Consider the following 26,726-nt stretch of genomic DNA (forward strand, 5'->3'; position numbering starts at 1 on the left):
TTAATGCATTGCTGTGGTTATTACTGCCTGGGGAGGAATAATGATGATTGAATTGTAATGTCTGAAATTGAATCTCTTCTCTATTTGTCTTCTCATCCTCTTTCGTAGTCTTTAGAGACCCTGATATACTTTGTCAGGTTCTCTTTTGCACTTAACTCTCTTTAACACATATTTTCGATCTGGTTCCATGTTGGAAAATATATAAATCAAGTATAACAATACAATATCTTAACGTTTCTTTACTTTCACAGGTTAAAATGACAAACATAGCAGGTGGCAGATTATTACAGTTGCAGCTATTTAACATTTTTGTAAGCAACTTGAGGAAATGCCAAATGCTGTCCAACAGTGCCAGAAAAGAATGGCACTAAAGCACCATCCCGTAAAACATACAAGTATACAAGAGTATGTACAGTATGTTCTAGAAACAGAGAGTGCAGTAATATGTCTTTCAATGTTCTTTTCCATGACCAAGACAATGATAACACAATGACAAGACAAAACACCAACTGTGATGTAGTGGATTTTAAAAAATGTACTTCTAACCTAACAACATCACCAAAATATGCTCCTATTTTTCTCACCTTCCATCTACTCCACACATGCGCACACAGGTAAAATGAGCTAAACCTCTAAGGATATAAATGTCTACAACATCACTAAAATATTTCACATTTCTGTCTAAAAAGCGAGGCTAAATCTAAAATTGCTGCAAATGTGAACTCTGATAAAGTAAAAGAAAGACTGTGGTTAAAGTAAACAAGCTAAACTTGCACTTAAAAGCTGGCAACTGACTTCATTTGTGAGGAGCAGAGGTATCAATAACGGTGGCGCTTCTTTAACACCAGATTTTTTAATTTGTAGCTACAGCTGGTGGACATTATCAAACTAGTCTGTAAAGCTTTGGAACCAAACAAACACCGACGCGAGATCTCAATGGAATTTTTCTAATTCACTACTAAAGGTTGTTAGCTTCATCTCAGAGGATTTGATTTGGGATTAAAAGAGATTTGAGTGAGATGAGCAGGTGAGAAAACTAAATCACATTCAATAAAATGCGATTGAAACAAGATTCAGCAATCGTTTTATCTCCTGTAGTGCATACATGTTTGCATTTGGCCTACACTTTCCTATATTATAGCATATCATCATACAGGCTTTTTCCTGTTTGCTGTTATTTCTGGTTTTTGTGCTTCTGTGTCTCTTCCCTCTTTGATAAGTAATACACTGACCTTCTTTCCCTGCCTGAATCTATTGCTGGACTTCTTTTCATCCCCCCCCCACTTCTATTCCCCTCTATCATATCCGAAGCAAGGGGAAGAAATGGGGCAGACACTGCATACATTTACTGTACTGGCACACTCCCATAAATATACACAGGAAGTGACAGACAAGGCAGGCTCGGCCACAAGGGATAGGGTGAGAGAGTTGAGTGCGTGAGAGAAAGTGAGAGGGAGAGAAGGGGGCATGGGGGGGGGGGGATGACACCAATATGGTGTTCTATTTGTCTGTTCATACAAGTAAACAGCACCTCATCTGGCTTTAACGCTGTTTTCACGGTGACACCCCGAGCGTAATTATGACACATTGTCCTGCTTCTTGCCATTTTTCTTCAGCAGCTACCACATGCTCATCATGTGTACACACACAAACACACACACACACGGTTAGATAGTGTGGCAAATTTGTACGCAGGCACACTTTGATAGAGATGCAATTGCAAACAGACACACCTAAACAAACACACACACACACACACACACACACACACACACACACACACACACACACACACACACACACACACACACGTCAAACTTGCCTTGCATTGTGTTTGCCTACTGGCTTTGTTTCATCCATCACACCATGACAGCCAGTCGCTTTTGATTAGAGCCGTGTCAGCCTCAACGGAGAAATCACTGGTGAAATATATAAATAAGAACACAATTAAACCATTTGAGTGGAGGGGAGGCAACAAGTGGCCCGTTGGAGTGACGCCTCCTGCCAGCAGAGGGTGCTGATGGGCTACACACTCAGAGGAAGCACAGGAGGGTGGGCTGATGCTTCCTTTGTTAGTTCTCCATCATTCCTTCAACTACAACACGAGTATGATTGTATATGCTTATATGTACATTCGTTTTTTCTCAGGATCTCAACCTTATTTTTATCTGATCCTGAAAATAGTTTACAAAAAGCACAACCCTGTTTCTCACCATCGATCATTGCGCCGAGCTCAAACACACAGTTGGCCCCTGAAGCCCCCAGCGGCGTCATTCAGAGGCCTGTCTGATCATGAATAAAAATGATTCATGTGTTTTGTGGTTGTTGAAAAGTGAAGCGCCCGGCCTTGAAACTTGGACAAGCCGGTGAGTTTTGAAACGAAAAGAAAGAAACTGGGAAAAAGTAAAGGACAAAGCAGAGGCACGCAGACAGTGAGGTTTATAAACCAAGGAATGCACCAATGAATGCAAAAACTAAAAATAGAAGACGAGACATGTGAATAGGCAACAAGAGGGGCTGAAAAGGAGAGAAAGGAAGCTGAAAAGGAGAGAATATGCCGCCAGCTGCTACTGATTCCTCAGCAGAGGAGTTGAGTGGCATTTTTATGAAGAAAAAAAATCATGCGAGTCAGGACGCAGAACTGTGCCCACTTCACAACAGCCTGGCACACACTCACTTCGGCGTGAAGCACCGCTGAACACACTGCAACAGTTCCGTGCGTGTGTGTGGGTGTTGGGAAGAGGATGTGTGTTTGTGCAACACGCAGGAATGCACATTAATGCAAACCACATCTCTGCGTTGGTGTGTGCGTGTCTTTGCGTCTGGTACTTTCAAAGCTTCCCATTTATGGCTCTTAACAAGTCCCTTTCATGTCAAATCTCAAACGGACACACTCGCACACACACTCAGTGAGAAACACCCCAGCGTGGTGTTGCTAATAGCACTAATTAATAGGCTAAATTCTGCTAATTGAACTCGCTTATGCTGAACCTCTCTCTTCCTCATACTCCTCCACTCCCCTTTCATTCTCTCTGGACTTCAAGACCGAGCTGTTAGCTTTAATTTAAATTTGCATGGTGATTACAGTACTGTTCCATACACTAATGCAATGTCTGTCCTTTCATCATTACTGTAAATAATTCCTCTAATCCCACATTCACCTATTTTCAACCTTCTCTTATTTTCAGCGTTTGCTCCCCCTATCTTCTTGCCACTGTAACACCCCCTACCCACACATACAGGCACACACTCACACACACATCTGCTTCTGTTTGAGGCCTCAAGGAGGAGAGAAGAGGAGCAGCAGCAGCAGCAGCAGCAGCAGAAGAAGAAGCAGTTTTCAGTTGAGTGAGCAGAGTGTTGAGGAGAGAACGGGATCTGGGAGGGACGTGGGGAGGGACAGCCATTAGCCATGCCAGCTGTTTCCCTTGCATATTAATACACAAGCAGGCAGGCACACACACATGCATGCACACACAGTGGCAAACATGCAAGCTCATAATGGGAAGACAAAACCTAGCGAGACAAGCGGAAACATTTGACATACTGTTCTGTACGTTTAACATCAAAGTCATGCAAGAGATTGAAAACGGAGAGCATATTCGTGACATGTACACACACTACAATATGAAATCAGAAGTGCATAACAGAAATTAAGGACATGCATCAGATTCATATCCAGGAGAAATCCACTTAATTGCAATAGCTCACACACACACACACACACACACACACACACACACACACACACACACACACACACACACACACACACACACACACACACACACACACACACACACACACACACACACACACACACACACACACACACACACACACACACACACACACACACACACACACACACACACAAGCTATTGAGAATCATGTGCATTAAAAAACAGATGCACGAGACATGCTGTTCAGATACAGTGGAGTACACACACTCGCATGCAAACAATCACAAACACACCACAGCTCTGAAGGCGACCGTAGGAATGAAACATCTCAAATATATCCATGAATAAACCTGAGTAATACTCTGATACAAGAGACACATGCTGTGCAGGTGGAGGAAGGAGGAAGAAAGCAACAGTGTAGCATGATGGGTACAGAGGGAGGAAGAGGAACAAAGACAGGACAGACTGAGAGGGGGGGGGCACAGGGTGGCGATGATTGTGACTGCGGCTCAAAGAATTCCCAGAGTGAGCATTATATATTGAAAGGGGGATAAAGTGCAGAGTCGCATCTTCCCTTTCTCTCTCTGTTGTGTTTCCGCCAGAGCGAACAAACACTATCACACCCCTGAAAGCCCTCAGTGTGACGTGCTATATACTATGTAATGTTATATACTATTGTAATAATGCTGTACACATTCCTATATTGGAACATAACAAGAAGAAAAGAGTACAATGAGGGGAGTTTATGCTGCTTGTTAGTAGGCAGTGTTTCTAATATTTTGTCCACCAAATCTGATAAATGATAATTGGAGGTAGACGATGTGAGTTAACAGCAATAACAAACAGCTTCCAAAATGAGGATAAAGTTCTCACAAAAACGAATTATCTTGATGAAGAATGGATTTATTGTGTGTATTAAACTATCTGATGAATGCTGAAGTGTGTAAAACTCACGCCTTGAGATTTTACTGCACATAATTGTTCAATTAAAAGTTTGGATAGGAAGCCAGTAAATAAAATCTGCTGCCATCTGTCATGTTGTCAAGAAACTAAAGATGTGAAGTTTTGATAACTTCATTATATCCATAGAACATTAATCAGCAACATTCTCACCATCACTTAGTCACATGCGTATGTCAAGTTACTGAATATTAGTTTTTTATTAATCTTTTGGCTTCAATAATAAACAGAATATGTGTTTATCCATCATCAAGGGCAATCACTTAACACAACCAAATATAGACAAAAATAAGGAATCCTTATTGGAACATTTTGTTTACATTATTTTCTTTATTTAAAATATCAGAATAACTTGATCTGAAATGATTCCTCAAATCAGAAGCAGCTTTAAGATCCAATATCAGTCAGCGTCTTATATGTGTGACACAGGACATATAGCTCAAGGGACCATACAAATCAAAAGTCATATAGACAGTTGTAACTTCTAGACTCCACCCCCCCCCCCCCCCTTGTGCTTTTCTCCAGCATCTATAATGCATTTGTACTTCTGACAGTTCTTTCTTCAATGCTGTGTAGTAAAGGCAGTAGAGGCAGATAAGTATATTGAAATATAAAACTGAAGCTTCTTTCAGCCTCCTATCAGGCAATTCTTTGTGACTTCTGACAGCTGAATAGAGAGGAAAGCCTTTTTATTACCAGGCAATTGCTCAAGGGGATGGTACAAAAGTGCAGCATTAGTTCAGATATCATGCGGCAGATAGCATCAAGGCCTCAGAAACTGGGCACCCTAATGGTACCGATATTGTGCCAAAAACAAGAAAAACACTGGATAAAAGGACAAGATTGGCAAAAACACAGACAGGTAAATATGAAAAATAATGTGCGGTTTACCCCAGACAACAATCAGACAGGCTTATGAAACAAAGGACACAGAGTGACAGGGAAAGGGATTCAAAGGAACACACGTTCAGAGACTGGGGAGTATGTTCTGAGACGGATGCACGCAAACGTACACCAAAACTACACAAATGCTGCAGAAAGTAATAAGTGTTGTTTTACAGACACTGAAACACTGAGACATGGGGAAGAGATGATGGTGATGTTAGAAGACACACACACACACACACACACACACACACACACACACACACACACACACACACACACACACACACACACACACACACACACACACACACACACACACACACACACACACACACACACACACACACACACACACCTCTAGTGTTAGCTGACTTATGAAATCCTAACTGTGGCTCAACACCGCAATATTGTCTGAAAATGTCAAGGCTTTGGTAGAAGCCCCACTGGGACAAAATGTACTGTCGACACACACACGGCTCAATATGTTTTTCGCAAAGGCATATGGATCTCATTTATCACATTCTATGCCGAGACAAATTGTTTTCCCAAAACCTCAGTGTGCTACACAACAAGAACAGTAAGGATGAGGTAAAGAAGAAATGTCACAACAAGGGAAAAGAGAGCTGAGAGGCGAGTCAGGATATATGCTTCGGCTGCGCCTTTCTAAAGCCTGTAGTGCAGGAGACTACACTTTTAAACACGATCATATTATAGTGGTTTTTATCCTGTGGTTGAAATAGACTCTATAAAAGCAGAGTTTGGCCTTTCGGCCGTCACAATTGTATCATTATGGAGCCTGTAGTGACCGCACTCGGCTGAGAGGGTAGCACTGGGGAGAGACGGTCTTTATTCTGATGAAATGTTGCTATGTAAGTCACAAAGTAGCCATGGCACTTTTTTATTCTTAAAAACAACCATGATAATTAAATGATAATTATGCTTTATTGAAAACGACTTGAAACCAGAGCTTGTGTTTCTCATAGACTCTAATTTCCTCTCATGTATTTATTTAAATAGACAACACGAATATATTTACATGTCCAGCACGCTCATTTTCAACTGCAGCTCCTTTGGCAAGATGTTTTAAACTAACAGACTTAGTCCAACAAAACAACCATAGAGATAACAAGAGCAACAAAATAAGCATTCTCAAAACACATGCAGAGAACATGTGCTTTATTTTAATACTACATCTGAACCAAGATCCATCACAATCATAAACCAGAGTATCCTGTGTATTATTGTTTTGTGGCTTCCTATTAGGATGTTTATTTGACCCTAAGGGGACTTAAAACAAATCTGATTCTAGTCCCTTAAATTTAATCTCAGAGTGGGCTTGTGCTCTTCCAATTAACCTTCTCTGCAGAAAATCCGTTAAAACATTTTCAAAATAGAATCTAAGCGTCAGCCCAGACTGCAATATGCCCTTGGTTATTTTTTATGCCACGCTTTCCAAGCATCACTGACTTGGCTTTAGGAAATTATAATCTGTCTCCATATACCCATAAAGCCTTGCGTTCAATGGCAATTTCCTGTTCAGATTATGTTCTAACTCCTACCACAACATGCTGCAGCTGACTGGGAAGAGGACAAATAGAGCTGTAATTATCTGTGTACATATTTCATTCTCACCTGGACAGTCAAATTAAGCACTTTGAGATTTCAAACGTGCTGCGATATATTACTACAGCTTAATGTAAACACAACCTCAAACATCCCAGTGACTCACACAGTCTGAAAATGAGGGTTTAGGCTTACTCAACAACAGGAAACCTTCCTTTCAGTTTATTGCATACAGAAGACACGTGGGGGGTTAAAGCCGTCGAACATATGCAGCACATTACCTCTGACAGCAGAGCTTTACCTGCAGCGGCTCAGGGATTCAAACAGTGCATATTGCGAGGGGGAAAACAGGCTCACATGCACCATATATGCACACACATCTTGGTCTCCTACTTTAATTACAGTTGCCTATATTTCTCTACTGTGTTTCACACTAATTAGACAGAAGTGGTCTGTCGCGAGATAAACGATCCCATGTGGCGTCCTTATTTTGACTTTTATCGCAGCCACACAGTGAAAATACTGCAGTCAGAGTGTGCATCTACGCAAGCATGAGCACATGCACGCCGGACTGACAGACAGATGTGCACGAGTGCGTACGTACACATGCACACACACTCGAGTATGCATACGCACGCTGGATGCTAATTAGGACGTGTTGGTTTTGATGTTTATAAAAAGAAAGGGAAAGAAATTCCATCAGCAAACCTCAGTTTCCTGTTGAGAAGGGCTGTAGGATTTGAAAGCGTCTTTACAGGCTCTGGTGGCGGGGAGGTGCGACACGCTGAGTGCATGACGCCAAGCTCGTAAGGCTCACCGCGGCGCTGCCACTGTCGCCATCAGCTTCTAACCTGTAGCTTCTACCCTGACACACACCATCCCAACACTGGCCGCAGGACCGCACCCAACCCAGGCCTCTGTTTATAGATGGGAGGTAAACTGTGTGTGTGTTGGGGGAAAGCTTTCACTTTCCCATGTGGCACAGCCTCACATTGTGACTGCCACCTTGTGAAAAGCCTGTGGTGCAGTAAGCGGGACACTGGAGACCTAGGAATGGCCATGGCACTCTGATTTTATTTGCCCTCAAATTGATCCAAGATGATGGGGCAGGTTCCAGACTAACAATGCAGATGTGGGCCACCGTTGTTGATTACCAAAGGCCATATTAGTTTAGCCCCAGGTTAAGGCACAGGGGATGGCGGAGGATATTAACTTTGGGTTCCTTTTCAGTGAGGTCTTAACCTTCCCTCACCTCCAACTCCCCTCCCTGTGTTCTATTCTTCCCCTTGTCCTGACCTCTCCCTTTGCCAGTTTCACTTCACTTGACCCCTTGCTCCCGGCTAACGATAGGGTCCTCCGTGTCAAACACCGTCTGTGAAAACACTGTTCACATAAGGTGAGGAGAGAGCCAACCAGGAGACGTTGTTGAGATGAAGCAAACTGCCCGGCAGGCCTCTTCTAATGCGGCCAATACAATGAGATAAGCTCAGTGAAGTCTCAACTCTGTGGCAAACCTGATTCTATGTTGAAAAAACATTGTACGGAGATAGGCTGAACAACACCTTATGATTCTGTTCATTTCCAAGTCGCAGATAACAAGATGCTGCTGGCTGGAAGATAAGCTGGTTCAAGTAGTCGGGGAAACATATAGCTTGGAGCCTGTATGCATAAACACCAAGTACAGTAGAGAGCTGCAGGAAGGGCCACGGGCCGTTACATGACTTTAAAGAGATTAATTTTATTAACTTTCATTTGGATTTTGCCAAACTGGGATGTATCTCTATCAGCCTCTAGTTTCTTCTTTTTTAATTTTTTGTTTTTGTTTATCCTTATATTTTACTATTTCTTATTGTGTATATTTTGTATTTTCTCTATGTTTCTAATGCTGCTGGAACAAAAGAATTTCCCAAATTGGGATCAATAAAAGTCATATCTATATATCTATCTTCCCAATGTTGGAAAGTATAACTAAGGACAAATAAAAACGTATCTCATGTCAAAGCTGCTTAATGCACTAGCTGTTAGCTTCTTTAGCTTGTTTCACAGGATCTTCCTCAACAGAAAAAGAGACAAATTCATTTACATTTTCCAACCCTACGAGGACTTCCCATTCTTTTTTTATTTTTAGAAAAGGCTGGTGATTTTTTTCCATGAACTAATCAATAACATGCCAGAAATGTGGCACAGTAGTTTCTTGTAAAGTATTTATTTGATTTGCAAAGTGGTACAGTATTACAGTTGATCATTCTTTCCTATTTCTTTTTAAAATCGGTTCTCTCAAAATGGACATAAAAAACTACTCCAAGGTTGAATAAGTAACATAAATATTCTCACTTTTGAAAAGAGCAAGCAGAACGATTCATGTGACAATTTTTCAGATTTACAAGCCCAACACCGCTCTTTCTATCCTCTTTAAAAAGGCAAACATGTCCGAGTCTTTCATTGTGAATAAGAAGACTCCAACAGGTTTCTGTCACTGGGATGAAAAACCAAAGCCCAGACACTCACCGCTCTCAAATAGAGAGCCTTTTTAAATCCTCTGACAATGAGCGGGACAGATAAGGAGAGTGAGGACGAGAGCAAGGAAGACACACAAACAGAGCGGGAGAGAGAGATAGAAAGGTGTAAAATGGAGAGGATAACGAATGAGTGCGCCGCTGAGAGGGAGCCTTAATGATGTCAATGTGATAAGTCTAAAACGAGGTGAAAATTGAAATGAGTGCTGCCACGGCGGTGGTCGGTGGGAAGAGTGAATAGTGCCGCCGTTGCATTCATTCACTTAGATTAGCTGGAGGAGAAAATGGAGAAGAGGTGAGAGAGAAATGAGAGGGAGGAAGGAGCGGGAGAGATCTATGGACCTGGAAACAGAAAGTGGGCGACGAGGAGGTGAGAAAAAAGGGAGCTGGAGAGAGACATGGGGTAAAAACATAGAAAAATAACAAGGAAAAGACAGAAAAACAAAGAAAGAAACAACATGGGTGAGACAAAGGGAGGCTGGGAGCTAAGTTCAAGCCAAAGTCAATTGAACAACTAATGTGAATCGATTTGTTGCCTCTGCTTTTGCTCTTTGGGGAGAGGGTGACATTTTAAAGGCATATTTTATTATTGGGAGGAGGCGGGGCTGTTTGCCTGGCGACTGAGCACACTGACAGCCTGCTGACAGCTGGACCAAATACACTGAATAGAAGAAATACTGCAAATGGCCTGTGTGTGTGCTCGGGGATCCATTGTGCGTCTCGTAAAGTGTGTGTGTAACGTGTCAGATAACATACAGATGGAAGTGTGGGGGAGTGCTTCTGTATGTAGGTCTGCGTACATTCTTGCATAAATACTGTGTGTTTGTATTTTCCTACACGATAAATACTTCAAATGACCTGTGCTGTAGATGCGTTGCCTCACTAGTGAGCGGCAGGCAGTGTGTGCGGTCATGTTTTATTAGGTGAGCTCCAAACGTCCACTGTGGGTTGCCTTCATGCGTCCCTGTGTGTTGTGTACAGGCATGCATTGAGTGTGTGTGTGTGTGTGTGTGAGCATGTTCTGTGAGAATAATTCATGGCAGTGAGTGCGTCAAATGTGGGGGCCGTCCACGGGCAGCCTGGAGTACTGCCAGTACGGAGGGCCAGCATTAATAATTAAAAACACTTTTACAGGAAATATCTCTGCAGTGTCTGTTGTGCGCGCCTCTCGTCAAGGGCACATTCAGGACAATCACACCGAGGAAGAGTTTTGAAACATTGCACAGAAATTAAAATGGCTAAGCATTGCGGCAAAACATCCCTAAACTAGAATTGTCGCCTTTCAGTTGTACGAATATCCCAGCCACTGAATTTGCAGTTCACATCCAAGTAAGTCATCACCGTGTATCCTATTTGACATTTGTGTGAAATTGGGTCATTATTAGCATATGAATTATTGAGTTTATGAGCCATAGTGATCTTGACCTTTGTCCATCAAATTTAAAATCAGTTCATCCTCAAGGACATTGGAACAGATTTCCTTCAGGAGACATTTCAATCACTAGAATAGTATGCAAGTGCTGACCTACAGACAAACCAAAACGCCTTCGACTCCTGCTGTTGCTAAGACATTAAAACTATTTTTAGTATTTTCTTCCACAGTAATCTATCTAAGTGGATTCAGCTTCTTCCTTGTGTCTTTGTAATTGATTCAAGGTATTTATTCTGTTCTTTTCCACCAAGCGTATGATCATTTTTGGGTTCCAGACAAAGAAAAGTGAAAGAGCCGTCTCAGGAATTCACTCCTACTTCCAAAAGCTGGGCGCAAAAATAAATAATTGAATCAGAATAGCAGTCCTCAGCAGGCCTCATCTCTTCGCAGTCTTTGGTCCAAATCCAGTGTGTGTAGTGAACTACTTTTCATAGTATATGTAATCCTGGGAAAAGTCTTCCAAGCATGCTGTGTTGAGGAGTGGATCAAAACAAACAAACCAACATAGCTGTTCACCAGCGGGCCACGTTCCAACCCAAAGGAGTCGTCCGTAAGCCTGAATAGCTGGCCAAGTATCTGCACTGGGCCAATCCCCTGTTTATTGGAAACACTCATGACTAGCAAGGGAAATCAGCTTTCGCATATTACAAATGATGAACTACAGACATTATCTCATGTTGCGGACACGTTGTTTTATGGTACACAGCTAATCAAATGTCTTGCTGCTGTTGCCCAACATTCTTTCATCTGGAACTACAGACATACAATGGATGTAGGGTACATAACAAATATTAAAAGTGGCTCAGAGCCTTGCACATAGTCTATTCTGAGCCTATATAAGATGATTTTTCAACAAGGGCAATGCTAAACACCAATGTCACCCATTTTTTATCCTAAAGAGCCTGCCACGCCACTTTAACCTTGTGCAACAACTTTTTAAAGTTCACTGATGTCTGGCGAAGACTAGATCAAGCAGCTGAATGCTACGTTTGCTAATCAAACATTGATCAGAACTTGGGCTGATATGTCTTAATGTTTATCCTCTCAGCAATTTTCTTTAACGACTACCTACCAAAAATGGAGCTTAAAGCTAAAGTTCAGGCAGCAGCACACTTTAGACTGCAACAACACTTTCTTCTTGTGTTTTCTATAGCTCTGGAAAAAATTAACAGACCACTCCAAATGTTTTGTAAATCTTTATCTCTACATGTATGGCAGCCATTCCAGTGTCTGTTGAATTCCAACACAGAGAACATTTGTCAGTAGTTTATAGAATACAATAAAAAATGAATAAATAATTTAACTCAAAGACAAAGCTATAAATAATAAAACAAGAGAAACTGATAATGCTGAAGAGGTCTCGTTTTTTTTCGGGGGCTGTACATAAAAAAATTAAATAAACGTAAGTTCTTCAACTGTCAGAGAGGTATGACACGCTCTGCATTTCATCTACAATTTTCTCTGACCAACTTTGCTTTACAATCTCCTGTAAAAGTACATTGTGGCTCCTAACAATAATAAAGAGAAGCCTTTTAGTTGTGTGTGTAATAAGCACAGATGTTAGTCCAATGTGGATCTCGGGAAAAGAAAAAACAAACATGCCAGCATGTCAGTGCTCAGAGGGGTGTGATAGGAAGGCTGAAATTGAATCCCTTTTGCACGCATACACACGTGCACACTCACATCCACTCCCCGCCTCCCTCCCCCCATTCTCGTGGGTGTCGGAGTGAGAAATTAAATTTTTCTGATGAGAAAGTTTTTCCTGCCCCCATTCCTATCCTCCCTCTCTCTCCTCCCATCCATTCTTTAATTTATTCACTTATTTATGAACTATTAATTTATGCTCTGAGAGAGAAATTAACAGTTGTGCAGTCAAGTGTTCGGGCTGCTGCCATGCTCACAATGGATGATCATCAACCAGGGACTGGCATGAGTCACCCACACACACACACACCCATACAGACAGAAACACATGACACCATACACTCGCTCAAAGGGAAAGCAAAACAGGTGCTGCATATCAATTGGTACTAAAATAACTGTCCATCAGTTCTGCGGAGAAAGGACCCCACTTCCATTTGGTTTTAATTGTTACAGCTAAGCCTGAGTACTCCCAGCAATTATTCTGACAGTGTGGAAACAGGAGGTGTGTAACATGTTTAATGTGAGGAAAATTAATAGAATAAACTCCTCCTGCACAGATCTATTTCATTCTGCTGACAATGTGTTCACTATCACACTTAAACCAGAGAGCAAACCAACACTCTGCCAACACTTCAATAGGTGAATATGGACCAGAGGAACACACAGCTCGGGGCTTATAACATTCACATCTATAAAATTATGTTCTAAATCCTCTTTGTTGACACGGAAACTGAATATTTCTCATTCTCAAGAAAAAAAAAAAAGAACTTTTAAATTGGGTATAATGAATATTATAAATGGTTTAGAGAGTCTGATCGTTTACGAGTATTAAACTCTGCAGCAGAACTGTGCCCTACAGGAATGTCAAGGAAATATTCAAGTGTGATTGAAAAACATCAGAAGCACTCCAATTGGTATGTCGGGGGCAAAAGCCACTTATCAGCAACAATAACAACACTATGAATCCATAGAGGAATGTTAGAAGAATCTTTTGATGATTGTCTGATCCAAAGTCTTTCACAGCTACAGAGTCACTTCGCACCTCAGTCTACACCCACTGCCATCGCTTTAGATTCCCACGCCCACGCTATCCCAGCATGCAACATGTTCATCCAGTCAGTCATTCAGTCTGTAATTCAGTCAGTCAATTAGGCAAGGCAGTCCATCAGACAGTAGGCGTGGGTGGGAATAAAACTGACGTGCAGACAGGTCGGTCGGCCCCGTGGGGGCAGCGGAACACGCCACGACCTATGCCGCCTCATTATGAGGTTAACTGGCACGTGTGGGTGGCCAATGACTGTGTTTATGTGTGTGTGTGTGTGTGTGTGTGTGTGTGTGTGTGTGTGTGTGTGTGTGTGTGTGTGTGTGTGTGTGTGTGTGTGTGTGTGTGTGTGTGTGGGAAGGCAAAGTGGACAGGCGGAGCTACGGGTGAGTGACAGTGGCGTGGGCGTTGGGCTGTGTTTCGCTGGCCAGAGAGCACCCCAGGGAAGGCGACAGTTTGTGTGTGTATGTGTGTGTGTGTGTGTGTGTGCGTGTGTGTGTGTGTGTGTGTGTGTGTGTGTGTGTGAGAATTGAGTGTGTAGCAACGCGGGCGACTGCGGTGGCGTCTACAAGGTTCTCGGCTAAAGACACACGTGGGTGGACAGGCTGTTTGTCGAACAGCGTTTCCATTTAGCTTGGACAAGTGGATCACAAAGGGCACTAAAATGACCACAGGGACTGAGTGCTGAGCCTCCTGTGACATGCCAGGCCCGAGGTCAGCTTCAGTCTGGATTCATTTGCACCTTTTGTTGAGATTTCTCACCTCATTTGTTACCTTGTCTCTAACACTGGCCTAAAAAAAATACATAAAATTTGCTACCAACTATTTATACGTTTTCTATCTATCAATAACATGTTGCAGACCTATAAATAAGCCACAAGCTCATACACTGACACTTCCTGTCACAGGACAAAGCAAAAAGAATAATAACAAGCAAAAACCGTACTACATTGCGAGAAATGAAGCCACTGCAGTCAATCAGAAACAAGTTTTATATGGTGAAAGACGTCCCTTATTTGTGCCTTAAAGCAGATTGCTAACTTGATCAAGCGGGGCATGACTCAACTAGTCCTAATGATTTATTGATGTTAAACATTCTACTTAGAGGTTTCAAACTACCTATAGAAGTGGACTCATCACTTGTTGGATGATTAAACTTAAGCCTTTGTTGTGTTTATTCAACATGTACAAAGACTATGTTCAAACATTTTTATGTCTTTTATCCTCTTTATAAAGCTGCGGGTGGTCGTCTAATGGTTCTTTTGTTCCAACCATTCCAATTACTGGACCACATGGGAAAATTTGGATGATAAAATGATCTAACCTCCCTCCACAATTAACGTCAAAGTGCCCTTGAAAACAGCAGTTAACCAAAAACTCTGTGGTTGGGGGTTGTGGTCATACTGTGTGGTGACATCATGCAGCCTGTGTGTAGTTGACCTACAAGTCAAAAAGTGTGTTTCTGAAGTTATCATGGCAAATTAAATAAAGATTAAAGCGATACAATCTGTCTGACTGGATTACTGACATCCACCCACCTGCTTAAACTGGTGTACCATTATTGGCGGGGATAACAAGGAACATGAACTAATTGGTACACACACACACATGCACAAGACAGATGGACCGAGCAGACACATAATATCTCATCCGCATAAACACACATGAACATAAGCCCCCTTCCAGTGTCCCAGACAGGCTGGGATAGAGTGGACCCGTCCACATTCTGACGATTGACGGCTTGGCCTAAATGAACTGCTTGTAGAGCTTGGTGCATGTGTGTACTTTTGATTGTGTATGTATGTATGTATGTATGTATGTATGTATGTGTATGTGTGTGTGTGTGTGTGTGTGTGTGTGTGTGTGTGTGTGTGTGTGTGTGTGTGTGTGTGTGTGTGTGTGTGTGTGTGTGTGTGTGTGTGTGTGTGTGTGTGTGTGTGTGTGTGTGTGTGTGAGTGTGTGTGTAAAGCTTGAAGGGGCAACTCAAGTCAGTTATTGATCCACTGGGCCCCTCAGGCCACTAATCAAATGAGGCGGACGCTGAGGGGACACAAGAGAGGCACTTGAAAGTTTCTCAAGTTTCTCAGACTTGTACACAACCCAGACATGCACACACACACACACACAGACATATACACAGAAATTCTATCAATCTGCTGTTCCTTTTGCCTTCTTGTGTGTGTGTGTGTGTGTGTGTGTGTGTGTGTGTGTGTGTGTGTGTGTGTGTGTGTGTGTGTGTGTGTGTGTGTGTGTGTGTGTGTGTGTGTGTGTGTGTGTGTGTGTGTGTGTGTGTGTGTGTGTCTCCATATACCAAAACAGCCTCCCTGTCTGTCTGGGCCATCCATCTACCCCAGTGACTGATGGGTTAACTCCAGCAGGTCCGCAGATGGACTTTTCCCCTGCTGCTGAGGCCCACAGGGAGAAGCCTTCACTGGGCCAGGCATCTCAGCGCGACTGGGTGTCTGGACAGAAGCCCTGGAGCTTTTGAGGGTGACAGAGGGAACGATCAATGGCACACTTTCAGGATCTCAGGCCTAATAGAATGGATGCGATGGGCGTTTCTGTGTTCATGGGGGATAGCTGATGATGGATGAGAATAGGTATGGATGGAAGGATAGGATGTATAGATAAATAACAATGATGCTTACAGCAAAAACGAGAAGATGAAGATAATTGCTACTTTAAAAAAAGCATTACATGTATGGTGATGAACAATAACGAACAACTGCAGTTACAGAAGACTACAGCACAAGTCGGTCATGGGATCGAATGTAGCTCATGATTCAGTTCTGTGTCATTTCAATTTCCAACCGCTCGGCTGCAGAATAAAGAACAAAGTATTTACAATAAGTTTCAGAAAGAATAGCAAATTGCAGCCATTTGGAAAAGACTGCTCAGTGTGTGTTACAAATGCCGGGGTGCAGAGCAACAATACAGCACAATCACTGTTCCTACATCTGTTGCCAGAGTTAATCAATGACTATACAGTAACAGCGAATAGACTGCTGATTCCATATGCCCGGGAAAGAATAGACAATCATTGACTAATCAGAACTTGATAGAGGCCACATAGGGTGGTGAACAGCTGCTGTGCCCAGTGATCCAACTGTAATCACATTATATATCATTGATCGACGCAACTGAGGATTATGGGTTCTGATATTTCTACTGGGAATGAGAAGTCACAATTTTCAAGGTCAGACGCAGAGCTGGCACTGAAGCAGAGATGTTAGATCCGGGATATAAAGCAGCTACATACATTTCTGTGTGCCATCATAAAGGAGGCCAACTCTAAAAACTTTCCTATCTCACTCATATTTAAGTAGCAGCCTTTGCAACAGACACTGTGATATCAGAGGTGGTGCTTCCGGCGTTAGAAGTATAGCTGCAGAGTGTCCACACTGCACTGCAGAGATATTGATGTCTTAATACAATAAAAAGCAAAATAAACATTATTATCCTGATCGTTATAATTATCTTCAGCCCAGAGGCTCAAACTGAATTATTCATAGAGTGCTTAATTAAATGGGTAGACTACAGTGTGAGTGTGTTGATGTGTGTATGTGTGGGTCTCTGTTGCCCGATGTCTTTTGGACAGTAACATTAAACGAGAGTAAATACTCAATGATTCTGAAGGGACTTAGAAAAAAGAAAGAGATGATGCTGTGACAGAGATGGAGGGGGGGGGGGTGGATTACAAACGCATCCTCGTATGCCCTTCACAGAGGTCCCTGTCTAAGAAAAAAAAGGAAGACAGACAGCCGTTTAACGTTTCAGAGCATCGCGGGGCTTTTTTAAACACTTTTTATATTTAACTGCCTTCACAATAAGAAACCAGTCACTGCACTCCACGGCACCACTCATAGGGCCATAACACACACACACAAAGGCGCACAAAAGTGTGTAACGCAGCTGAATGTGACGCCTCAAATTCAGTCAACAGGGAAGTCAAGGCCACAGTAGTTAAGTAGCGGCGTAGTAGACAGTTATTACTTCTCCCTCGCTGTGATTACTGTATCAACCACTGAATGAAAGCACTTCCTCTGGCCTTGCCACTAATATTGCTCTTGGAAAAAGTAGATGAGGTCACAGAACTAATACACAGACACGCACACGCAGTTTGCAAACACTTTAGGGCACGCAAACACACGGATGCGCTCAAATAGAGGCAAGGAAACTGTGATAAAATAAGTTTAAGATGAATGGACGCTAACTTTCAGACTTTTATGCAGGCTCTAATTTGTTGATTAGTGCATAGATACACACACATGACATCTCTAACAAACTTAAAGCCCCCATTCATTTGTTTTTCTCTCACACACACATATACATTTTGGTCAGCGCTCACTCTGTTTCCGTCATCTTTTCCTCAGATATTTCATGTAGGGCTGCTTCACACATACACACAGGCAAACCAATGAAGTGCTGGTGTGCCAACAAGCTTTGTCTGGACACTGCGGTAATGTAACAGCCCATTCACTTTATTATGCATTAGAACCAAAGCTGCTTTTTTCATTACACCCTAATGACATTTGGTAGGGTCCACTAATCAGCCTCACAAGACCCCTGTTGTCTCCCAAAACCTATTGCATGCACGCACACACAACCGCCCAACCCACACCCACACCCAACCCACACTACCACTACAAAGAAAAATGTATACTTTAAGATCTGCCACCTATACACAAGACCTCAATGCATACAAGGACACAAGCACACACAAAGACGGAGTATGTATGTATTTACTGTGTATATGTTTTGTATCTATTTAATGCAAAAACCTACTTGGAACTGTCCTCCAAAAGGCTTAAGTGCACATACTGTATACAATGAACCGACTCACTGTGGGGGAAGTGGGAGGGGGGCCTTGAGATGCCTGGGGCCCCTGGGATTTAAGTCATTATAGGCCCTACCTAAAGAGAAATGGCATGCCAACAACAGGATCACAGAGATGCACAAAATTAGGCTGGAATTAAAACCCATCAAGCCTCACAGCACGAGTACTCGTCATGATTAAGTAATCCCTCAGTAAAGGGTATACACATTCAAAAAACAGTGCACTTAATAGATTCTGGGCTTCAGAGAGGTGGGAGTAACCAAGCGAGCTCTGTAAAGAAGAATGCGTGCGGGCCCACGCTCACAGAGGGATAGAAAAAGCACAATGAACTATACAGGGATGCCACTTCGATGAATGGGAAACACTCCCAAACACCACAGATACATTACACGCCAGTAATGACAGCAACAGTCCAAATAACGTAAATGAAAAAAGATGAATTACCTTTTAGAAATGGCGTTAGCTGGATAGCCTTAGCAGCAACGTTGACAGCCACTTTCTGAAGCTAGTCCCTCGCGACGTCAGTGTGTTAAGGCATCTTTTTCCGACATGAAAGCTGCTGAAAAAACAATACAAATCATTTTAGGTGTTGCTGTTCTTTGCCCCTCGCTTTTGCATTATGTTTGTTGTTTTATTTATTTCGCTACGCTATATTGTTTGTTTTAATATCCCCGTTACGACAGCAGCTAGCTTCCTCAAAACATTAGCACAACAGCATGATTTAATTAGCAAACCAGCCAATCAACAAAAGGTCATTATAATGCAAGTCAAATTACACAAAAACATCGTTTGAATTGTTTTTAATTAGTCTGTCCATTTTATAACAAATAAGAACTATATTTCTGTATATTTTCTATATTTCTCTATATTTAATTGATCGGATTCATTGTTTTGTATTTGTTATTATTTAAATGTTAGTTTAAACAGACAATGTATGTTAAATATAAAATGTGTTAATAAAAAGAATATACGATTATTCAAGTTGAAAATAATAATTCCAATAATATTTGGGAGTATGTGAAAAATTATCAAACATAAACAGACCTAAGATACAGTTCTTATTATATTATAGTTTGTGCATGTTTTTTTGTTTGATTTGATAATGATTATTATATGATTTTCTTTACCCATTATGATAACATTTCTCAATATTGCTCTATGTTTTACTTTCTTATCTTCAGTCTATGTACCCACAGATAAGGACTATATACAAACAACCCACATGAAAGCACATGTAGTATTTCAGCAGCACACTCACGCACTTTACTTTGATGCTTCACTACACCACGGCTCTAATATCTTCATGCAAGAGCGGGAGATAGAAAAGAAATGAGAAATTACCCAAGCACACAGACATGCTCCTCTAAAGGTACAGGGCATCTGCTTATACGCAAAGATGCACACAAACACCCACACTCACACACAAAGGAAATGTGTGCAGGGATTAGGTCGGTGGTGTAGCCTCCTCTGAGTACAGAGAGATTTGGTTTAGAGTTTCAACCTTGGGGCAACTGTGGGCAGGGAACATAGGAGTGTACGTTTGTTTGTTTGTTTGTGTGTGTGTGTGTGTGTGTGTGTGTGTGTGTGTGTGTGTGTGTGTGTGTGTGTGTGTGTGTGTGTGTGTGTGTGTGTGTGTGTGTGTGTGTGTGTGTGTGTGTGTGTGTGTGTGTGTGTGTGGTGCCTGAGGTCAGAAGTGTTATTGTGTGTTGTGGGTGTATTGTTTCAACCCTAAAGTGTTTCTGTACACAGCAATCTGTTGACCCCTACCTGAATGCTCTTAAAATTGTTTTCACCACCAAAGCTTTGGAACACTTTCCCGTAATCACCTAGAGAGAATGCATCATTTTGAGGGCAATTTCACCGACAGATAGGACCAAGGACGCTGTGCTATTACACTTTTATTTCTCTCTCCTCTATGTTGTTGTTATCATTAATTTTGTCCCTGTTACTTATGCCCATGCTGACAGCAATATTAACACTTTATAATGTATTAGCTCTATTGTCTCTTAACTTTGTTACCTTATCATTTCACACTTCACTTCTTATTCAGCTACCAATTCCAAATAACATTGTGGTTACGAAAAGATTGAATTTAGATTGAATGGAATCACCTTGAAGCTTTTTGCCATCGACTGCATTAATGACGGTAAAGCCATAAAATATTCCATGCATCAACCACACAATGTGCAATTACTTATTTCCTTAGAATATAATGGCAGTTTCACTAAGTTGTGCTTGGTTAACCTCCCCTCACAGCCTTTATTGTTACATCTTTTTACCAAACGCGGTCGTAAACATAAATCATCGCTGTAAATTCACTTGTGTTTCAACAGAGCAGAGACAATGGCCACCGCAGTCAATATAATCTCTTCCTTTTCAATCTGCCCTGAATGCTCTTCCTTTTTTTTTTTTTTTTTTACTCACATAGTGCTTTGCAGATAATCTAATATTAGCTCTGCTCAATGGAGGTAGATGACCTTTGAGACAGGGTACTGTTAAGTCTGCCATGGCCTGGACAACTAATGGTGTATGTGTAGTCTAAGCAGGCTGGCACCGAGAGCTTCATTGGCTACTTAATGGTGGCTGTTTAATCAAATTCCTTTTCCCCCTCTTAATTCCTTGTGTCTTTTTTTTTTATTGGAAATGGCTCTGAAAGGGAAGAATCCACTCAGTGTGTAGAGAAGAAGGCGGAGGTGGGAACCAGATGTACACTCTGAATGTGAGTGTTCGGAGGCCCAGTGGCTCAAGGGATAAGACATGGGTAAGACAATGGTGTTTGCTGCTGGCACTAAAAGCTCATCATGGGCGGCCCCTCCTTAGCTGATGCACACAAACACAAACAAATACACGCAGAGAAACACACACTCCAGCTGGGACGATACCCAATGACAGGCACTAGGACTCACAGATGCCCAGGTGGTGCAGGAAACCCTGGAGCTACGCCCAGACTGGCACAGGAGAGACTGCCTCCACACTTAAAAGAAATGAGCCACACATATAGAAACGCACAAGTATACAGTTACAACGGCTTACACACACCTATAAAGCTCATGTTCCTGACACACACAAAAGCACACCCTTGCTCACTCCCCACCTTCTCGCAATTAACACTGCTCCTATAGCTCGGGGCACAGAGGAAATGAGGTTTTGGTTTTGTAACTGTGTGTGTGTGTGAGAGGGGGAGAGAGAGTTGTAAGAGGTAGAGGGATTAAAGAGGAGGTGGGTGGAGGGTTATGGTTGGCGAAGGAAATATAATGTGTGGCATGGAACTATGTACTCAGGGTACGGTAATGACTGTGCACGGGAGGTTGTGTGTGTCGGTGGATATGTGCGCCCGGATGTGTGCATACCCGTGTGTGTGCATACCCGTGTGTGTGCATACATGCGCCCACATTAAGTCGTTCCCACCCATTCCCTCTCTAAGTATCATGTTCAGAGGCTGCAGTTCATTCCTGTCTGTCTGATTGTGTTGTTGTGCAGTCATGGCTAATTACCTTGATAGTCTGTTGACAGCGTGGAGACAATTAAACAGCCAAATGGAAAACAGGAGGGGGAACTTGTCTGAAATGTCCTCTCTGAGAGTTGAACTAAAGAGTGATTCATCTCCAACATGTGTTTATAATAGGAAATCGTTTACAGGCAAAAGGATGGAGTTTGTTTAGCAAATTGTAGGATGCCTGCTCCGATGTTAGCTTCAGAGTCAAAGCAGTTACGGTTTTGTTTGTCTTGATTTTAAGACAGCTCAATGTAAACATCCCTGGCTTGTAGGAGAACAGTTTATTCAACAATATCATGAACTCCTGTGAATGCAATACATTTTACCCAGTAATGGACCACCAGATGAGTAGACACGGCCTTTAAGACAAACCACTTCTAACTAGGTTCCCAGCATCCAGTTTGCTTACATGGGACTTTTAAAGTTCAAAACTATGTGTCAAAAGAGCCTGAAATAAAATGTAAAAATGTTTTAACTTTGTATGGACTAACAAGCACAAGGACATTTCTTTAGTATCCATTCTAACGCTTTCATTTCAGGATGAATTTCAGGTCATTGAACATCTGTTTTTTTTATCACAACTTTATTTATAATATAATCTGAAATGTTTTTTTTAACATCTGAACTCCTTTTTTTGTATTGTTATTGTTTATGCCTCACTAGCAGCATGTCTCTGAATGTTTGTCTGCCAGTTAGTTCCTGGTGGGACAGATTGCTATTTCAGTTTTCATCTAGTTACCTTCGGCAGATCAAAAGTCACTTCCAGTAAAACATCTCAATATGTATCCACCAGATGGATTGTTCAAAATTGTTCAACAGATATCCACCCCCCCATTAAATATGATTTTTAATCACTTGAGAGACCCTGAATTCCCATTTAACACCAACATCATGTTAAAATATTAATTAAGTCAAACACTTTGCAAAAACTCATTCTAATCAGCCTCAGCTGTACTGTTTTAATGCCAATTAGAAAGTGTTAGCATGCTAACATGACAACTAAGTAAGTAAACATGTTAAACAATAAACCTGCTAAACAACAACAGGTTAGTATTGTCATTGTGAGCATTGGGATTAGGGTTAGCAATGAGCATTGTGTGTCATGCTAAGGATAGATACAGCTTCACAGAGCTGCTAGCATGGCTGCAAACTCGTGTCTTATCATCGTTGCCTGGTTGTTATCTGTGCAAAGACTCAACACTCCTCAGACCATCATTTGAGGGGAAAAAACGTTGTCAGCTGTGAGTGATTGCAGGGGCAATGCTTAAACCAAATCTTTTGGAGGATGATTATTTCGCTGAACTATCTTTATGGATCTACACTGCACCTCAGGTTACAGTACAGTATTTACATAATCAGATTTAGAAGCCTGACTTGTCTAAATATCAAAAAACCAATTTCTCCCGTCTGCAGACTGCCTATAATCTTTATCAGCCTCCCTGTAATAGCAAAACACGCATGTACATATATATTTAAATATATATAAGGCAAGTCTGTCCCATAGGTGATAGCAGCATCCATTATGTACACATATTACATCCAAGCAGAATTTGCATAAACATGATTAGGGAATTAAGAGGGTTAGGGGTTAGTGCTGCTTGGAGGCGGGGGGTTGGGCTGAGAAGAGGTTTAAAGATGCATTATGGGATTTTCAACAATGATTTGCGAGGTATTTCTCCTGAGGAAGCATGCATTTGAGGGGAAATCTAAGAGCAGGGATGTCATGCAACAAAGGTTTGAATCCACAACAAGAAGCTGTAAATGGTGCTACATGTGTCAGCAGAACCACAACTTCGCCCTTGGGAGTAAATAAATTGCGGGTGTGTACACAAAGGTTCTGGAAGGTTAATGGCTGCCTATGGAAAACAATCTCTTCCCACTGCTCCCAGCGTTATGCAATATCCGGCTAGATTTTTAACTCCAGTGTTTCAGAAGAATACACATTTTCTCAAACAATTCACAGCTCCAGTTTCAACCCTCCAAGCGCTGTGATGTGTAATCAGTCTTTGTGTCTAGAACTCAGTCAACCCGCGTCTATAACTCAGTGAAACATACACGAGCAGGGCCGGCAGCAGGGCAAGCTTGGCACCACAGTTGTCGCTGCAGACCGATTCCAGATTGGGTCTCCAGGGTCTGTGGGTGGTGGATGGGTGATGGGGTACAGTTGGCAGGGTTTATTCGCACACTTAGGGCCAGGCCTGAGGGGGTGTGTGCATGTGTGTGAGTGTGTGACTCCTGGTGTGTGTTGGCAGGACGTGTGCTGGCAGCAGAGCCGTCTGACACCACTACAGTTGGTCCCCTCTGGATATCCTTCGCACCCCCTGCTCCTCTGCGCCACAACCTGCCCTCTCCTCCTCCTCTCTTCCGGAGAAAGAGGACGCTATCTTCACACTTTTCATCTACTTTATTCCTCCTGCTCAATGACTTCCTCCAGATTCTGCATAAATGTAGAAGTGGAAGAAGTATTCATATGTTGTGTGAGTAAAAATAGGAATACCACAATGTAGGAATACTCTGTTACAAGTAAAAGTCTGACTGGGACAGAACTAACTTAACTGATAATTAAGTAAAAGTACAAAGTATTGGGGTCCGAATATACTTTAAGTACCAAATAAAAAAAACAACATATGTTTTGATTCTATTTATCTATGAATTAATATGTTCATCCCAGCTGGTAAATGGGAGATAATTTGTATACTGAAGGGTAGATTGTGGATTTACTACTTCACATATTTAATATCATTAATCCCAATCTGCAAAGTAATATATTAAATAAATAATGGAGTAAAAGTACATTATTTACCTTTGAATTGTAGTGGAGTAGAAGTACAAAGAAGCATCACATTTAAATACTGAAGTAAAGTACAAGTAGATAGATAGACAGACAGACAGACAGACAGACAGACAGACAGACAGACAGACAGACAGACAGACAGACAGACAGACAGACAGACAGACAGACAGACAGACAGACAGACAGACAGACAGACAGACAGACAGACAGACAGACAGACAACGGATTTTTTTCCATTGCAGCCGCATAAAAAAAAAGGCAATACAATTACAATAAAATAAAATAGCATTTAAAAAGAAAATAAAAAGTATACATTTTGGACTAAAAATGTAGTAAAAATGTACACAAAATATAAAGCAGGATATTATATGTACAATAAGTGTGAAGGTGTGGAATATTAAATAGAATAAATATAGAATGTACAGAATGAAAGTCTCTCTAAATTGTACAGTAAGTACAGTACTTGAGTACATGTATTTGGTTACTTTACACCACTGCATACTGTATATGTTGGCATAGGCCAGGACTGATATTTTGAGACTAAAGTTGTCACGGTCTAATATCTTGTGTGATTATAGGTGGTGTTTAAAATTAACGTTGTTATATAGAACAAAGTAATGAAACATAGTTGCTTAAAATAAAACTTGACTGCAGGTTTTAAAGGCTGTTTTTTTCAGGCAGGTTGGATCAGAGAGCAACTGCCCTCATATTGCCAATATATGATATAATAAAAAAGCAATTACTGCCTGATGTAACTGCAGATCTTACATCATCGTATAACTCTAACCAGATTTGCAACACTACACCACTTATCCTCCCTGTCCTCCTCTCTCTGTTTGGTGGCTGTGCCTGTGCTCCAAAACTTTTTCATAAAAAAATCCATTAAGCCAAATTTAATTTCCTTGTTTAATGAGCAGTTTTTGCAATGATTTGAGAAGCCTGCAGAATTAGGCTGATATAATACCATCAGGGGTAGTTAATAAAATAAACCAACAAAAGAAGAGATTGAGTTTTCTACATGGCAACAGCGAGTTTCTCCTTCCCCCATCAGCCCTCCCTTGCTTCTGACGTCTTTGTTCCTCATCTGTTCTACATTCAGGACAGTAGTCAGCCTGCTTCTCTGAGTATTTTCTTTATTTACCATAGGAAGCCTGAAACGGCTCCAGTTTTATGGAGACAGCAGACGGAAGGCTCTGCATAGATTTTGTTCCTTAGCTAGTGTGTGTGTGTTGGGGGCATTTAGAAAGAATAGAGAGGGGGGTCTATAACCACTAAAAACTTCTCCAGGCTCCAAAAAGCACATCTGTGCAAAAGTGAACTCAAAATCTACCGTGAAGACACATTCTTCCTTTGCTCTGTTCCTTCCTAAGTTGCTCCGGTGCCCAAACCCCCCCAAGCACTTACTTACCCCCCCTATCCTTCAAGAAACCCCCTCCCCTGTCCCCTCCCTCTGTGCCTCTCTGTGGCAGATGGGCACTGTGTGTGACAGCAGGGTCATTGGGTCACATCCACATGGGGCAGGGCTCCCCTTTTGTCTGTGTGTAATTTGACCTTTTGCATACACACATGTATTAGTGTCTTATTTTTCATGTGTGTGTTTGCAAACCTACAAGTTTGTGTGTTTGTTTTTATTTTCTAATGTGTGTATTGTTTCATATAATGCAAGTGAGCATATCACTTACATATGTGTGTGGTTGTTTGTGTGTAGAGGGGTCTCCTTTGTTGCCATGTACAGGGGAATTTAGGGGAAATGGATTGTAACCTTAAGCAACTCCTTCCAGCTTCCACACACACACACACACACACACACACACACACACACACACACACACACACACACACACACACACACACACACACACACACACCCC

At 41.8% G+C, this 26,726-nt stretch overlaps 1 protein-coding gene across 1 annotated transcript in view; it reads right to left on the reverse strand.

Annotated features, from left to right (window-relative positions):
* The window catches only part of serpinh2 (serine (or cysteine) peptidase inhibitor, clade H, member 2), a 96,028-nt gene extending 76,900 nt beyond the window's left edge, over positions 1 to 19,128 (reverse strand). The window contains exon 1 of the mRNA XM_063900794.1: positions 19,010 to 19,128. The gene's annotated coding sequence lies outside the window, so the exon portion shown is untranslated. The remainder of the gene's footprint in view (positions 1 to 19,009) is intronic.
* Positions 19,129 to 26,726: the final 7,598 nt, after the last annotated feature.

Source organism: Eleginops maclovinus, chromosome 14 (assembly GCF_036324505.1).
Source record: "Eleginops maclovinus isolate JMC-PN-2008 ecotype Puerto Natales chromosome 14, JC_Emac_rtc_rv5, whole genome shotgun sequence".
NCBI classification, from domain to species: Eukaryota; Metazoa; Chordata; class Actinopteri; order Perciformes; family Eleginopidae; genus Eleginops; species Eleginops maclovinus.